Source organism: Eurytemora carolleeae, unplaced genomic scaffold, assembly GCF_000591075.1.
Source record: "Eurytemora carolleeae unplaced genomic scaffold, Eaff_2.0 scaffold117, whole genome shotgun sequence".
NCBI lineage: Eukaryota > Metazoa > Arthropoda > Copepoda > Calanoida > Temoridae > Eurytemora > Eurytemora carolleeae.
In genome coordinates, this window is record NW_019396401.1 from 51,262 (window position 1) to 69,247 (window position 17,986).

Genomic DNA, 17,986 nt, shown 5'->3' on the forward strand with positions numbered 1-17,986 from the left:
GGGAGAAAGAGGTGGGGGGGAATGGGGGGGGGTGAGACAGTGTTGAATAATATTTTCAAAAATGGTTTTATTTTTCTTAAATGTACGGATTTCAGGGATTTTTTTCGAAAATTGTACTGATTGTACGGATTTTTTCGAAAATTGTACGGATTTTTTCAAAAAAATGTACGGATTGTACGGATTTTTTTTCGAAAATTGTACGGATTTCCTCTGAAAATGTACGGATTTTTGTACTGATTTTTTCAAAAAAGTTTTGGCCACCCTGTATCCTGAAGAAAAATAAAATAAAAATTTAAAGACAAGGTCAAACATTTTTTGAAATTATTAATTATAACATCTTAGTCTAAATATTCAAAGCTTTTGGTAGTAGCTAAAGTAACACATCTTTAGTGAAGTAGAGCTCTCTCAAACGGATGTGTAATTGTAATTGAATCCACGCCAAGGTTGTTTAATAAAGGTTACTCTAGGGGAGGAAGGCCAGCCACAACGATTTCTCGTCCGATCCACATTCTCCTAATTTTCTCGTCCGAGCCACCTCGAAATCATCGTCCTTCGCTTATTATGTGTTTTTAAGTTTCTAAATCTTGAAGATAAAGCTATCTTTTAAAAATCAGGCCACGTCAGGGCATAAAATATGTATAGACTTAAGTATTGCAATGATTACATCATGTTGAAATCTTCAAAGCCATGAGAATGATGTCAAACTTCATTTAGGTGAAACTTAAATCTCTGCTGCACCCGTAATTATATTCGAAGGACGAGGATTTTGAGGTGGCTCGGACGAGAAAATGAGCAGCATGTGGCTCGGACTAGAAATTGCTGTGGCTAGCCTTCCTCCCCTCGTTACTCTCCATGCGCTCCAATATGTACCGAAAATGTCGTCTCCTAAGATAGATAGATACAGGGTGTCCCACGAAACATGACAGTATGCAGGACGACTTGAATGTCGTCTTGATTTTTGATATAATTTGCTGCGCTTATTTGTCAACCTAATTTTAGAAGTAAATTTCTAGAGATAATAATCACAAAATTTCCCTTGTCCTGCCATTTCCAAAATGTGGTCTGCCTTTTTTGTGCTTTCAATATTGCCCGAGATATGAAGAATTTCGTTCAGATTTCGACAATTTTGCTTTTATTTAACAAAATTGAAATCTGAACCAAACTCTTTATATCTCCGGTAATATTGAAAGCACAAAAAACGCAGACCACTTTTTGGAAATGCCAGGGCTAGGAGAATTATGTGATAATTGTTTCAAGAATCATGCATGTTAAAGTAGATAGAAGACTAAATGTCACAAATAAATTCAAATACCAAAGACGACTTTCAAGTCGTCTTCCTATTGTCATGTTTCGTGGGACACCCTGTATAAACCTCAAATGATGCTTCTATAGTCAGTGACGTCACATGAGGTTTTTATCTTTCTGTCTTGAAGAGACAACATTTTTGTACATTGGAGCGCATCGAGAGTAACCAACCTTATTATACAACCTTGCTCTATGCTAAGATGGCAATGCCCGATTCACAACAGAACCCTTGGTTTGGCTGATCAAGATTGGTGGACTTTATTCTCATAAATCTACGAAAACCTTTGATTGTTGAACACTTTTTGCAAGCTGTTAAAAGTAAAAAAAAATTCTTATTCACTTCCTAGAATTTGCAGAAAATAAAATTTTCTCTTAAAGTTTTGAAACTCGCATATAATATAAAACATTCGGTTCTGCTGTCAAGGGACTTGTAACAGTCGAATGCTTTAAGGGTATCATTGGGAATCATGCTTTGCCTCTTTGCCTAGAGGGTCACTTGAAATTACATTCCTTTGATACATTCCTTTGAAGTAAAATAGCGGAGAAATAAACTTCTGAGTAAATAGCTGTTCATGAGCCCACGATCTGTTAGAAATCAAAGTAAAATAAATTGTGTGATTGATAACCTGGATTTAACAGTTTACTGTAACTTGTGCAGTTTTACGGATTAAATTAATTCATTCAGGGACCGAATTTAATAAATTTGAGCTAGGTAGCTTAACTACCTACCGCCGATTTAACTACTTCTCTGCAGTGCTGCCGTGGATTTTACATCTAGAGGAACTGGTTAAATCCTAAATCACCGAGATATTATTTTCGGTTCCAAGGATAACTACAATTTTGAGATCAAGTCTGCACAAGGCCCTTTTCCTAAAAAGATACCCCAGTGGATATCGAGATCTAGCGTCAATTGTACTTGTAGGTTAGATCTATTTCACAAAAAAGTTTTGACCTTAGGCCACAGCCTCGTTACCCAATTTCATTGGATATTCTCTTTTTAGCTCATAATGGATATCCTTGGCATTCAACCTAAACCTTCATTTTAAAAGTTTGTACTAAGGATATGAAGATTATAGGTCTGTGAGGCTAAGCCGTGAAGAAGGGGCGGCATGAGCCCAGCAATTTTCTGTTTGAACCCAGGTAGTTAGCAGAACCCTCAATTTACTCACAAACATAGAGTTGCGGCAATGCGCTTCCACGCTTCACCCCTATATCCTTCGGCAAAATGTCTTGTGATTTTCTCCTAAAATATAATATTTTGTACATGCCTGCTGACGTTGATCTTCTAGGAAAAGGTGTAAAGGCATAAAGAAATTCAATTTTTACCAGAAATAACACAGTATTGCGTGCAATTCGGTTTAAAATTATCTAAATCTATCTATCTATCTATCTGAAGTTTAGATAATTTGAAACCGAATCGCACGTAAAACTGCTTTATTTAAAGATTGAATTTTTCCTTACCTTGAAAAACATCTTTAGATAAGATCAAAATCAGCAGACATGTACAAAATATTACAGTTTAGGAGAAAATCGCAATAAATCACTGTTTTTAACAAAAGTTTAACGACTATTGCCTCCATGAGCGAGAATGTTAACTCATAAAAATATGATTAGTATGTTAAGGTTATCATAGATGCCATTACGTCTATTAAAAAATCTTTAATTAAGGCCGCATTTCTCTATAATATGCATTTAAAAGTAGACATTTTGCTGGAGGATATATATATATCAACATACATGGCTCCATGTTTCCACACCTAGGGAGTTCGCATCAAGCAACACACCGGACAAGCTAACCTCATGGAAAACTTTGCTGATCACCGAATAGTATCTTGGAAGGGTTCGAAACCCACGCATATACTCCATCCTACACATGCATTGAAGTTAAAGCCACTAACCACCAAGGTTCATTAGATAAACTTATATACATTCTCAAGCCAGTTTCCTAGTCAAGTGCCTAAAAGACGAGAAGTATTTCATTTCATTCAATTCTTCTTTTCTTAATAGAGGAGAAGTCTTTATCTACTTTAGACGAGAAGTCCTATTTTTTATCTTTTAGATCCCACTCCAGAATTGCCGCAACTCTGTCTGTGAGTAAAATGCGGATTGCCTCCCCCCCCCCTTCCTGGCCTGAACCCAGCAAATAGGTGATAATTAAAATCTTGCATAAGAATGTATATTGCAATTTATAATTTATATAATTCAAATCTTACGCCATTCATCAAAAATGTCTAGAAAGAATATAATTATGATATTTATGATTTATTTATTTATAAATATCATAATTATATACTTCATACACATTTTGATGAATGGCGTATGGTTTGAATGATACATAACAAGTCGGAATATTTGCAAGATTTTACATTTCACCTATTCCAGCCTTCCAGAAGACATTAGTTCCAAACTAACACTTGGCCCATTTCTAACACCGAGTGTTATAAATGGGCACAAATTAAAAGACTGGGTTTTTAGGATCCCGGCTCATTTTCGAACATATCCTGAATTTGAATCATTGACGCGTTTTCGAGACTAAACCCACTTTCCCGTTTTTGAGCATACTCCGAAATTCAGAACAAAACTCACTTTCATAACTTACAAAATAAATCACAAAAAGTAAAAATTACTTATGAAGATTAAATTAACCGCTAAATCAATTCTAGAATATTAGTTTCCCCATTTTTCTTGTTAAATAATTAATTTAATTTCCCGCATTTATAAAAACTATTTCCCGGGTTACTAGTAAAATCTATATTAAAATTTTAATTTTTCAGTTTTATTTTATTTTATTTTGTTAATATTTTACTTTTTCAAAAAATCTTGTTTTGTTACGCAAGTGCGTAAATGCTTGAAAATTGACATTATGAATTCGGCTTGAATTAAAAGATGTATACGCATGGATAAGATAATTTTGCAGATTTGGCCCATTTCTAACACACAATGTTAGATATGGGCCGAGTGTTATTTTTATTATTTTATTATTTATTATTATTTCCCTTGTATTCATTACTGCAAACATTCCATATTTGGTTAATCTAGTTTAAGACTAAATTTTACGCTGAAAAAGAGTTTCAAAGCATTGATTTTTATCTTGAAGCTAAGAGTAGTATGTAACCTATTCCCCCACCTTCTCCTTTTAGATTTTTTTCTTTCTAAGTCAATTATCAATAAAAAAAATTTAATAGTCTTTTGCTTTGCTCGAAAAGAATTCCGCGGGGTTCGTGCAGGTTTCTGCTAACTGACCTGGATTCGAACAGGATATTGCTGGGCTTATGACCGCATGACCCCCCCCCCCCTCCCTAAAGCCGTACGATGTTGAGAAAAATATTCATTCTCTGTCATTATTAATATTTTCATTTGGTTCTTTGAATAATTTTCATTACTTAATATGATTAAATTCTGTACCAAGAAAAGTATACAATACCTAAATATACTTTCTTCTGACTAAAACTGGCGAATCTTGAACCAGATAGATTTAAGAAAAAGTACAAAATAGTTGAACCACATACCGCTTGTTCAACTAGTTCGAATTGTGCCCCGGGTCAAGCTGGAGAGAATTCATTTAAATCTTTCTAATGCAAGAAATTTTTAACATTTGTTTTAGAATTTAACAAAAAATTTAAAAAGAGCAGTGAGTGAATTTATTCTTTGGCTGTTGTTTATTCTTTTTAGCTGAACTATACATCTATTTTCTGTTCCTTTTTTGTATAGATCTGCGCATTCCCAGTGCTGCAGTTCTCTTTTAGGCACTTTTATTTTTCTTTAATTTGATCTTAGGCGCCAAGAAATGCTCAGGCTAACCCAACTATTGCAGAGAAACCACGAATGAAAATGATCTGTTTGCATAAACAAAAACATAGATATCTATGTAAATAATTTATCAGAAAAAGCTTTAAAGGGTACCATAGTGAATTAGACATGCCACTCTATCAAGGGAGGCCATCACTTTAAAGTTACAGCAAACTAGACAGAAGGAGAAGGAGAAACTTTATGCGTCGACATCACTGGTATAACTTTTACGTACACGTACAATAAGCGGTTCGATAATTATATCGGTTGTTAAGGTTCAAAATAAGAAAAACGAACAGTTATGCAACATTTTTGCATAACTAAAAAAAGTCCGTCAAAAGTAGAGACAAATGAGTTTTTTATAAATTATACAGATTTTATCAAATAGAAAATCATCTAAAATCATAAAAATGTGGTTATTTTGCCTCGAAACTGGAATTCAACTAAATGTCAATTTTCCGTTAAAGGAGTCTAAACACATGGAAAGTGTCGCTAAATCCTTTGACAGTTCGGCGTTTATCGATGACAAATATCTCCCTGTTTTATCTCTCACATAGCGTTTACTCTGTGTAAGCTCCAATTAAATTTTATTGGAAGGGGAAAATTTACGAGGCGTATACTGTTCCATTTTGCTTTAAATAGCTGTATTTGTTCTGTACAGCTTTTTCTAGCAAGTTAAAACTTAAAACTTGAATGAACCGGAGTTTAAAATGTGAATTTAACTCATCTGACGTTCCTTGTGCCCCGAGAAAATGCGGATACATATCTTTATAAAGTATCTGCTCTAAGCTTCCCTGTAAAATGTTGACAGTGTATAAAATAGAGAATATTTATATTTGATATCTCAGTAAAGCCAAATATGTTGAAGAGAATGGTTCAAACTTTTATTCTTCTTCAGGTGCAGACAGTTCCATTAAATATGATAATACACCCTTAAAGGGACTGTAAACGTAAAATGAAAGGGAGTTAAGGCTGAAACCTAAAAATTTTGTTGTTGATCGTGACCTATATGAGTTCTATCTGATGTACCCGTATCGAGAAATTGATATAAAACTACGTGTCAAATTTATACAAAAACTCATATGTATGTGATTTGGTATTTAAATCAAAGTTTAAACAGATAATATAAAGGAAATACGGAACAAATCTGAAAATTACGATAACCCAGAGGTGCCTAGAATTTTTAGGCACGCTCCTTTTATAATTTGAACATAATACTTATTCATTTTTAATTAATATAATAGATTTTAATCTTGATTTGTCCTTATCGAATTGACCAGAATGTCCACCAATGACCGTGCAGTAGACAGAGACATCAAATAGAACTATTATTGGTCGTGATCAACGCCTAAAAGTTTTAGGCTTTAGCCTATACCCCCTTTCAATATACCTTAACAGTCCCTTTATTAATCGTCTAAAATTTATAAATGTATGTAAATGTGTGTCAATTTATGTAACATTGACAGAGCTATTGCAGGTATCCTGAAGGTTAACAAAATACGAATAGAACAAATATTACATGATAATGATGGATATATAGCTTGTTTGATAGCTAGGCTTGTGTCCCTGTGTGACATGTAGAGCAGATTAGTAGCTGGATTTTTATAGCTACTCTTGTGTCCCTGTGTGGCATTTATAGAGCCTGGAATTCAGTCCTGGTTGAGTTTGAGAGCGGACGGATTGTACCTGAATAGATACGTTTCGAGAAACTTGTTATGGAGTAGGTGTTTACTACATACTTTATTTGTACACATTCCATGTCTTAAACCCGCCATTTAAAGGTTTAAATTGAAAGATTAACACATCGGGTCACTGTAAAATATAAGCAATTTTTCTTAAATGCTCAAAAAAATCAGTGCAATATTATCTTGAACCAAAATGATCAAAATTCTGTTTTTTCTGTTACGTTTTGCATTTTTTGTTATCAATTTATTACAAGCTAAATAATACTAAAAGATATATCTACCTAAAATTATGGTATTTGTTAGTCGAAGTTTTAATGAAAATGGTTCGGTTTTTATATTTAGTAAATGCTAAATATTTCAGTAAAACAAGTTACATTTTGGGAAGTTATATTTTTATAGGGTTATGGTCACATTATATTACATTATTTCAGCTGATTATTATTTCTATCTTCAGATCTGTTTACTAATTATAAAGTTTCTCTGCATGAGTTACTTGCGCATTTCTTGTTTATAAGAAGCAATGGAGGAACTCACAGAAATAATTAATTTGCGCAAAAAAACTCGTGGAATTCTCTGCTCTGCTCAATATGTGAAATTTTATCATGTCATATTAAATTTTTCTCTTCTCTTCCTTTAATAAATGTTTGATGAAGAGAATTTGATTTCTCCAGCTATCTTTCTGAATTTCTGTCCGTCCACGAACGTTCAAATCTTTTAAATCCACCCCATTTTTTCGCGATATTTTCGTGTTTTTTCGCATAATTTTAGCCTTTTTCGCATTATTTTTTTCGCGAAAATGTCGCATTTTTTGCGATGCGAACGTAATGCGAAAAAATGCGAAAATTTTCGCTAAACAATTTTTCCTTTTCGGTGCAAATCCTATTTGCAAAGATTTAAATATCCCCTTTCACTTTTTTGATTAGATTCCGTTCTGGGTTATATCTTTAAAAGCATGGCTTTTATGCAACAACGACGTAACTTATTAAGAATGAAAGTTGGCAGAATTTTAAAGATATAAAACGACAATAATAGTCTAAAGAATCCTGCTTATTTTTAATGATTTTATATCTTAAAATTTAGATTTTGTTTGGAGAACCTCAAGAAGCTAAAAATCCAACATATTCATCTTCAACAGGTTCAAATATTTCAATCTAATTCTTCAAATATAGATTTCTCAAATATTAAAATTTAAAGATTAAACTTTTATAACTTTAAGGGAAGCGTCAAGTGACCAATTCTATTTAATTGGAAGGTTTATATTTTAATTACTTTAAGCGCAACAAAAGATCCTTTCAGGGGGACGTCCAGGAATTAAACAATTGCCACAAACTGAAACTTTCTAATCCCCAACTTTGCAGGCTGCTGTATCCTTTCATGTATCTTTAAATTAGATTATTTGATCTCAAATAATTTAAAGTATGAAATATTAAAGGTCAACAACATCAAGTTTCGTAGATTCAAAACTTGAATTATAATTTTCAAGTTTTAAAGTAAGTTTTCAGTTGCTAAACTTGGACGTTGAAATGAGTTGAAAGAAGAAACAAACCTGGCGGACTTTTCTTATAATTTCCCTCGGTCCCCTGCCTGTCCTAGCTACAGCGCTCGGCCTTTGTCCTGTCCTATCCACAACGCCCGGCCCTTGTCCTGTCCTAGCTACAGCGCTCGGCCCTTGTACTGTCCTAGCCACAGCGCTCGCCCCCTAGCCTGTCCTAGCCGCAGCGCTCAGCATAACTAAACCCTCAAATAATAAAAATAAATAGCTTTCGTAAGCCGGCTATTGCAGAAGGTCGAAAAGTTAGTTGGTCAGATGTTCAGTAGAGGGGATATAGCATATAGACGATGTAACATTACCATTAAAGCTTCTGTGAATTAGCTGAAGTTCCCAGCGTTGCTTGCCGTTCCCGCCGTTTAACCACGCTGGTCGATTAGGATTTCAGCTATTTTTCCGTAAATTGGACCCACTCAACTTAGAATCTCAAAACCAAGCTAGGAATATTCTCCCGTGGTTCTCCCGAGTTTCCCAATGACAATTTAAGGCAAATGGGTCAAGGCCCAAGGGGTTCATGAGTTATGATCGGTCATACAAACAAACAAACAGAGATTACTACTTTATTAAAAATACAAGAAAATTAGGATCTGGACGTCGACTGTACTGTCAACCTCACACATTCAGCTGTTTACACAAACTCAGGTAAAACCGGTGTGGCGTTAAAAACCACCCAGGGTATTTTTTCGCCAATTGTGTGACGTGAGAATCAGCCCGGGTGTTAAATGTTGCCTGGGCTACTGTATTTTGGCCTGAAAACACAAATTTCAAAATAGTTTAATTGATTCTTTTAAATATTATGAAATTGCACCTTTTATCATCAAATAAATTTTACATTTTGCACACAGTGATAATGTTTTAATTCTTTGTGAGGAAGACGACATTCTAGACGGAATATTGTTTTTTACTTTTCTTTAGTGTTGCTAAAGAACAAAGCTTAAGTTCGTCTGTAACCGAATATTTTCAGTCATCTTTTGATATCTCATTCTAAATCCGTCACAAACAGCGCAACAGAAATAATATTCTACATATTAAAATTGTATGTAGAGCTCAACATAAAATGCGCCTGCAAAGATTACAGTAAATGGATAAAAATGGGGTTGAAAATCAAAACTCGCTGGACTATTAATCAGAACCTCTACCTTGCAAGATGGATTAAGTTTTGACCATTTGAACTCAGCGTGATGTGTTGTTTCAAATGCATTGCAGCTCAATTCACAACGGTTTACGGTACCACTTTAATTCAGTAAAAATCTAAATAAATCTTTATATTTTCGTTTATAAATTGATTCATTTGCTGGTTCTCTACCTTTACATGCGATTTTATCTGAAATTGCTAGACATAAAGAAAGGAAATTTGAAGAATTGTTTTTTTTTTTAAGAAAAAAATTCAGCGTTGCACATAAAACAAAGGTAGAAAATTGGTAAAGCATGTATCTGCTGTTTATGTTTTTATGTTTTTAGAATGATTCAATCTTTTGCAGGGGGCGGAAACGTCATGTATGTGTGTCTGTGCCAAAAGAGTGTGTGTAAGTAATAACGAACCGAAGGTGTGTACTGTATGTATTTACAGTACATAAAAATCTCGGTATTTGTACAATCTAGGAGAGTACATTTATTTATTGTTAATTGTTCACTTAAAATAAGTTTCGTATACATGTAATATTGTCAACCATTAACTATAGGATCTCTCTGTCCATCCGTGTAATGTCGTCTATAACTTAAAATCCCCTCTCGGAGACACCAAACCGAACAATTTTAGCCCCGTTTTCTTTGTTCTCCGGTAACGGAGTCTAAACACTTTTATTATTGTGAACCCATTTCAAAAGTTAAGCAAAGAATATTTTCATATAAAGAATTAGCGACTTCGTTAATAATTAATTGTCATTCTTTTCAGAAGTTTTAATATATAAAAACAAAAACGTCTTAGGACTCCCCGACGGTTTTAACCTACAGATCCTTAAATAGATTTTAAGAATCTTTCCATTATAAATATTCATAAATCATTGTAATAATTTATATGTTATTATCCATTTCACTTTTTTAGGAAATAAAGAGTTTTCTGCATTATCAGTTTTGATTTGAGGGCTATCCCGTTGTCTATCTGTTCATTATTAAGAATCTTGCTGCTATCCGACAACAAATATATTATTTGTATATTTAAGTCAACACTATAAGCCAAATTTTTATGTAAAAATATAATATGATTAAAGTTTACAATAAACTACTCGTTATTCAACTTTCAAGTTTAATTATGACGACATTGTTCTGCAATTTTCTTGAATCTTTACAAAAGTCATGTGTGTGTTTCTGTACCAAAAGTAGGCGTCTGTGCAAAATTTCTTCGCAAAAACACCTAAAAAATGTTGAAATTAATGACTGGAAGTAGATCTAAATATTGTTTTAGTCTGGTAAAATGTAAAATAAGGCAAGCAGGCAGTATGCCTCAGGACTCATCGGCAATATGGTATAAAAGACCCACTTCAAGCCTAAAGTAAGAAAACGATTATTTTTCTAACTTAAAAAGTATTAAAACCAGAATATTCCGGTTCCACAATTGAAAGTAATCAGCGTTTTCCAAAATTAAATTATACTCATACTAGACCGGCCCGAAATAACTCTTTAAGAAACAGTTGTGAATTGGGCATTGCCATCTTTTCAGGGAAGGTTGTACTCACGCTTAGAGTCTTCTTAGCTTTCTATTTGTATATTGTTTAACTAGGTCAGAAATGAATTATTCACTGGTTCAAGAGTTTGTTTACTTCGATGCTGCAAACAGAAAAGCAAAATCATTCGGTATTATTATTATTATTATTATTATNAGGTTTAAAGAGTTTAGATCCCCCCCCCCATCCCCAATGCAAACTAGCCAAAAGGAATAGGTAAAATTAAAGCGACATTACTGCTACGACTTTCTAAACTCGTAGCTCTCTAGTTTTGATTTTATGCCCATGTATAAATCAAGCAAATATATCTGATTACATAAGAGAAATTAAAAACATTTTTGTTATTCTCAATAGCTTTTAAAGAATTTCGATCATGCGTGCAATTTACTGTAGTTTGACGCCTGCCCCCTCCCTCTTTTCAAAGTGGTTCCAAGGTAGCCGAAACTGGTTTTATTGTAAAAATGAAAAGTGTTAACTAGTTAAATGTGAAAGGAACCTCTCGAAGGGGGATATCAATATTCTAGTAGTCATCAAGTTACACACCAATAAAAGAACAAAGTAGTTGAACATTTATATTAAAAGAGGAACAAAAAATAAATAAAGAACTAAAGCGAAGTAGATATACTCATCAGGGGTTGGGTTTCTTGTACTCAGTGATTGCTCCTTTTGCTGGGTACCCCCCTTGGCTAGATATCTCCGTTGATATCTCTTCCAGCAACATATCTCCTCCAGCAAGATATCCCCTTCAATAACATATCTCCTCCAACAAAATATCTCCTCCTGCATGCAACGTAACTCCTCCGGCAACATATCTCCTCCAGAAACATCTTCCTGCTACTTATCTCCTCCAGCAACCTATCTCTTCCGGCAACATATCTCCTCTAGCAACATATTGTTGTTCCGACAGATCCCATCCAACCGACTGTTTTTCAGATTGTCCATCCTACCACTTCATCCTCTCCTTGCGAGAACTGGTACGCAACTAACTTGTTCTTACTCCCTGAGTTCTAGGAGGGGTAGCCAGGGATTTGTCCTTAACTGTCCCAGTAACTTTCCATGCAGAAACCCAGTCAAGCCACTTTTTATGGGCTTATCACGCTCTGTTCATGAAGTGTGGGTAGGCCTTACATTTCATGTAGAAACCCCATTCTGATTTTACATACTATACTAGGCTGATTTCATGGTAACAATAGTATTATGAGTTATCATATGGCATAGGTTTGTTGTAAAAATTTGTATGAACATTTTTTTTCAGTTAATAATTCCCCAATTATACATTTATGTATATATCAATTTCGCTTTCTACTTTATATTTCAGTACTGAAAACCCCCTGAAATCAATAGATTTCACTGGTCCAGGGGGAGGGCTTAGTCCCCATAGCCCCCCCTGAATACGCCTCTGAGCCCCACCCCACTAAGTTGGTTAACGAGGGCTTGAAGATGGTCGTTCGTTTCTCTTTTTTTCTTGTCATGCATGATCGTTTACTAACTTAACTACATGTGATTGTCAAGAAATAGAGAAACTGTTAAACTTAAAAATACTTTTGAGCTGACTGTCCCACTGGAAACGAATATCCAAAATGCCAACACTCAAAATATGAACAAGTATGAGAATTCTCTCACAGATATAACATCTAGGAAATGTGTCAGGTCACCCTTTTGATATCGGCTCAAGAGGACATCTTGTCATCAAACAAAGCAAATCTAAATAAACTGCATAATTGTTCTGCAAAACCAATGAATTAGTTTCAAAGCATTGTGCGAAAATCTATCAAACCTTGCAGTGCATGCTGTTATCATACCACATTTGTAGAAAACGAAAACCACTAGACTGGGACCTATAGAGACTCCATTTCTGAAAACCATCGCTGAATAACTATAAAACTATCTCAAGCTAAAAGTCTTGTATCATGTATGGCACCTTTTTTAGCAACCCCTTTCAATCATAAATTGCAATATCCAGAGAATAGAGTATATGTAGGAAATTGTAAACTTTAAATTTGTTCGATGTAATTTTGCTTTAAACAAATATAAATGATGAATATAAAACACGAGAAATAGAATTCAATGAACTCGCTGAGTAGAAATATTTGTCAAGTTTTTCCATTTTTTTCAAGACCACTTCAAATAAATTTATTTATTTCTGAGAAATGTTTTATTTGAATAGACAACTTAAAGTTCTATGAATATATAGAAAGGGGCAGGGTCAGCATTTAAAGCTAGATTTATAAAACAAAACCAAACAATTTCTGAGTAAAAATGACGGAGATATTCCTTTTCTCTTAAATCTGATGATAGTTTAAGGGGGGGGGGCAACTGACCGGTTGACCCTCTCCCCATCTCTGAGTGTTTACTTCGGATAGGACAAAGGTAAATTGTCTTGTTCATGAACAACTTTTATTTTCTATAAAACAAATTTGGCAGATTTTTCTTCGCCGTTAAAGTGGGAATTGATATTTTACCAACGGAATTTTTGTTTTGCAATCTAAATTTGAAATTCTAAAAAAACGAGGAATAAGGTTCCGCAGGCTCGTTTGTAATCGGATTTTCAAGATTGAGACCATTTTTTAATCGCCGTACAATTTTCGATTTAAAGAAGCCAAATTTTAGGCTAGATCTAAAAATAGCAATTTTAAGTTGCCAACTGGAGCGAAGTAAAAAGTCAAAGATAATCTCCGTTTGCAATTTTATATTCAATGTTAGGTTACAGTTTACTACAGTACAATTGCTATTTTTAGATCTAAAAGCCAAAAGTTGGGCTCATTGACTCTGAGATTGTACGTAGATATCAAAAATGGTCTCAATCGTTAAAATCCGATTACAAACAAGTCTGCACAGACCCTTGTGAGCAAACGGAGATTATTTTGATTGTTACCAAATTTACTCACTCCAGTTGGAAACTTTAGAAGCTTTTAAAATATAATTTTCAGATCTATAACATGCCTAAAATTGGGCTCATTGAATCGGAAATTGTACGGCAATTTTAAAAATGGTCTCAATCTTGAAAATCCGATTACAAACGACCCTTATTCCTCGTTTTTTGAAACACCCTGTATTTGTCTAATTTGTATTCGTGATGGCTCAAATGAATCTTTAAAAAAATTCTCTACAATACTGCATTCTCAGCTGAACTACAGTATAAAAGCAGAGTAAACTTGTCCGTCTTCACTGTTCATCTTGAGGAGACATTATACACATCTTTACAGCCATTTATCGCTTTCATAAAATAAACATTAGCAGACATAATAATAATATGATTTTTGAAATTAGGTATTACAATGCTAATTCATTACAAAGACGATATCGAATTCGTCACTGAATTCCCATGTTTTTTGGGACACCCTGTACCATGGCTGGCAATGGACCACCCTCAACAAAGCTTTTGGTGTACTCTATAGTAATCTGCAGTACTCTGACCGAAGAGCTATAGAGTTTAGTGGGGAGTAGGTGCACTCATTTTAAACCGCTTATAGCTGATGACATTGGACATCAGGATCCAGGACTCAGCTACAAGTTGAACTATTTCATTTTGTTAAATATTGTTGTAAATTTGCAAATGTTTCAAAGAAACCCGAACCCGGGTGTATTGTGTATAGGGTTCCAGGGCTGGGTGTTTCTTTAGGGGAGGGGTGGGGGCAGAGCCCCCTTCACAGCAAAATGATAATTTTGTGACTAAAACTAGTCTGTTTAGCTTGATTTGGAGGATCTTTTATATTTTACATTGTTTCATCATTATGATTCTTACTTACTTTTACCTAAAATTTTACGGTTTCTAAAAGCTGGAATTTGAGGGGGGGGGGCCACTGTCCGGTTGCCCTCTCACCCTGTGTTACAGCCTTGTTGTTTTTGCTTTTGATTGGCTGCTAAATGCAAGAAAAAATAACAAATTGGTGTAAATTTTCAGCTGTCGTGAGAATTTATTAATATTTTATAATTTTTTAACGGAACGTTGAAAAAACACTTTATTTAAACAATAAATATATATCATACCATTTGTGTAATTCTTCTTCGTAATGGCTTCTAAGAATAGCAGAGTGCAAAATATTTTTAAAATGTTAATTGCATTTTAAATTAAGCATTGGATGCTATTCACTTAAAGGGAGTGTTCACGAAAAATGAAAGGAGGTATAGGATACGGCGAAAAATAATCGCTTTTGATCCCTACTAATCTTACTTCTATCTGTCGCGTCCATAAGAAGAAAATTGTTAAAAACGACTTATACTGAAGATCGTAGCATCAATACAAATTCAGATAGTAGCAATATCGTGAAAGAATCAATTTAATTTTAAACAAATCATTAAGATATTACTCGAATTCGTATTCGAATTCGTATATAGCAGGGTGCATTGGATATTTTCTTGTTCGCTCTTAGTGGATTTCCTTGGCATTCAACCTAAACCTTCATTTTAAAAGTTTTTTTACTGGGGATATTAAGATAGGTCTATGAATATGTCACTTAAAATACATTTATTCAAATTCTGAAGACTTTTTCATTTTTCTCAGGCCTGCAGGATATGAACCCATGAAGGAACTAACAAAGGAACTAAGTTCATCGGATCTAGCAAAATCATATTTCGAGTTCGTGACATCAATGGTTTGAAAGGTTTAGTAATATTGAATCAAAATATTTGTTCTAATAAAGGGGGATTTATACAAATGTTATATTTTTGATAATATTGAAATTTAACTATATTTAATGTTATGTAATGTTAACAATTTGGGAAACCTTCGTTTTCCTTGTTATATTTGACACTTGTGACGTCATGTATAATCCATTTCTCTGTTGCCACCGATTGACGTTGTACTTTATATTCAAAGCTCGAATCTAATTTTTTAACTAACATATTTTTTTCATTACAAGGTCATGTACGGTCACTTTCCCTTTGAGTAATAAAAAATAACATTCGTTAATAATTCCCCCCCCCCTGTCCTTATCTAGACATTTATTCTCTACAAGTTTGTGTAATTAATCATAAAAATAAATATTTAATAAATATAAAACATTTTTGGCTCATTAAATTATTAATATTATTATGTAAAAGTTTAATAATTTGAAATATTCTAACAAAAGATATTTTTGAAGCTAATACGTGATGTGAATCAGAAAAAGAAAAAATCACAATTGTAAATAACCAGTTTTTAAACTTTTAAATATTAAGAACTAATTCACAATTGATTAGAAAAAGCTGTGAATCGGGCCTTTCATCTTTGTAGAGGGGAATATATACATAACGGAGTGTTAGGACAATTGGGCGTACTTAAAGGGAGTGTTCGCGAAAAATGAAAGGGGGTATAGGCTTAATGCGATAAAAAAGCGCTTTTGATCGCTACTAATCTTACTTCTATCTGTTGCGTCTATAAGGAGAAAATTGATAAAGACGTAGATTTTTTACGGTGTAAATCGTATGTTGCAATTTTCTCAATTTGTATAGACGCCATGTTATTCGGTATGAGACGTCTTTAACAATTTTCTCTTTATAGACGCAACAGATAGAAGTAAGATTATTGGCGATCAAAAGCGCTTTTTTATCGCATTAAGCCTATACCCCCTTTCATTTTTCGCGAACACTCCCTTTAAACTAAAAAATAATAAAGAAAATATATATTTGAACTTGTTTAGATTCAGCGTGAAACCTGAAACCTGGAGAAGAATTCGGCTCATCAACAAAAAAGGGTGTTGGGGTTTTCATAGATAATAAAATCATAGAAGGGACATTTCACAGAAATTCAGGAATAGGAATTTTCATAGACAGAGTAGATTTTTCTAAGACAGGTAATGTCTTAGACGGAGAAGAATTTGCATGGATAAGAATTCATAGACAGAAAAACACTTTTTTAAAGATAATTTAAGGTTTGGGGTTAGTAAAAAAGGTGATTAGATAAGATTACTTGAAAGAAAAGAAAAAATGATTTTATCCATGAAAAATATTCTGTTTCTAAAATGTCTTAACTATGAAATGTCCGCTAAATAATGCCCTGTCTATGAAATGTCCGCTAAAAAATGCCCTGTCTATGAAATGTCCGCTAAAAAATGCCCTGTCTATGAAATGTCTCTAGTTTCTATGAAATGTCCCAACACCCATAGTTGACGAAGCCAAAATATTTGTTTAATAAAATTTAGATAACTGTATTAATCAAATATTGTTCATTTTTTTATTGTTTTTTTTTTCAATAAAATTCTTAAAATTCCTTGCGACTTCAAAAGCATGACAAAAAGAGAAGCAATAATAGGTTAATTTTACTACAAAAACGTCTTTGAAGCCTTGAATTAAAGGATTTTAAAACTACCTATTGATAGATTTATGGAGAATATGCAAGAGGCTTTAAAGAGAAGTTGTATAGAGGATTTAAAGAGAATTTGTAGGGGATTCATAGAGGATTTGTATAGAGTTTTTAGAGGATTCAAAGAAAATTTGTATGGGATTTGTAGAGGATTCGTATAGAGTATGTAGAAGATTCATGAGAAGATTTAAAGAGAATTTGTAGACGATTTATAGAGACTTGGTAGAGTATTTTGAGAGGATTTGTAGAGAATTTGAAGAGGATTTGTAAAGTATTTAAAGAGAATTTGAAGAGGATTTGAAAAGGATTTGTAGAGAATTTGAAGAGGATTTGTAGAGTATTCAAAGAGAATTTGACGAGGATTTGTAGAGTATTTAAAGAGAATTTGAAGAGGATTTGAAGAGGATTTGTAGAGAATTTGAAGAGGATTTGTAGAGTATTTAAAGAGAATTTGAAGAGGATTTGAAAAGGATTTGTAGAGAATTTGAAGAGGATTTGTAAAGTATTCAAAGAGAATTTGACGAGGATTTGTAGAGTATTTAAAGAGAATTTGAAGAGGATTTGAAGAGGATTTGTAGAGAATTTGAAGAGGATTTGTAGAGTATTTAAAGAGAATTTGAAGAGGATTTGTAGAGAATTTGAAGAGAATTTGAAGAGGATTTGTAGACAATTTGTAGAGAATTTGAAGAGGATTTGTAGAGAATTTAAAGAG

At 33.5% G+C, this 17,986-nt stretch overlaps 1 long non-coding RNA gene across 1 annotated transcript; it reads left to right on the forward strand.

Moving 5' to 3' along the window:
• The first annotated feature begins 5,903 nt into the window (after positions 1–5,903).
• Positions 5,904–11,124, forward strand: LOC111702518 (uncharacterized). The gene is made up of 4 exons (XR_002765423.1): positions 5,904–5,992; positions 7,860–7,914; positions 8,913–8,970; positions 11,048–11,124. It is a non-coding gene; the product is annotated as an uncharacterized LOC111702518 (long non-coding RNA).
• The last annotated feature ends 6,862 nt before the right edge of the window (positions 11,125–17,986 follow it).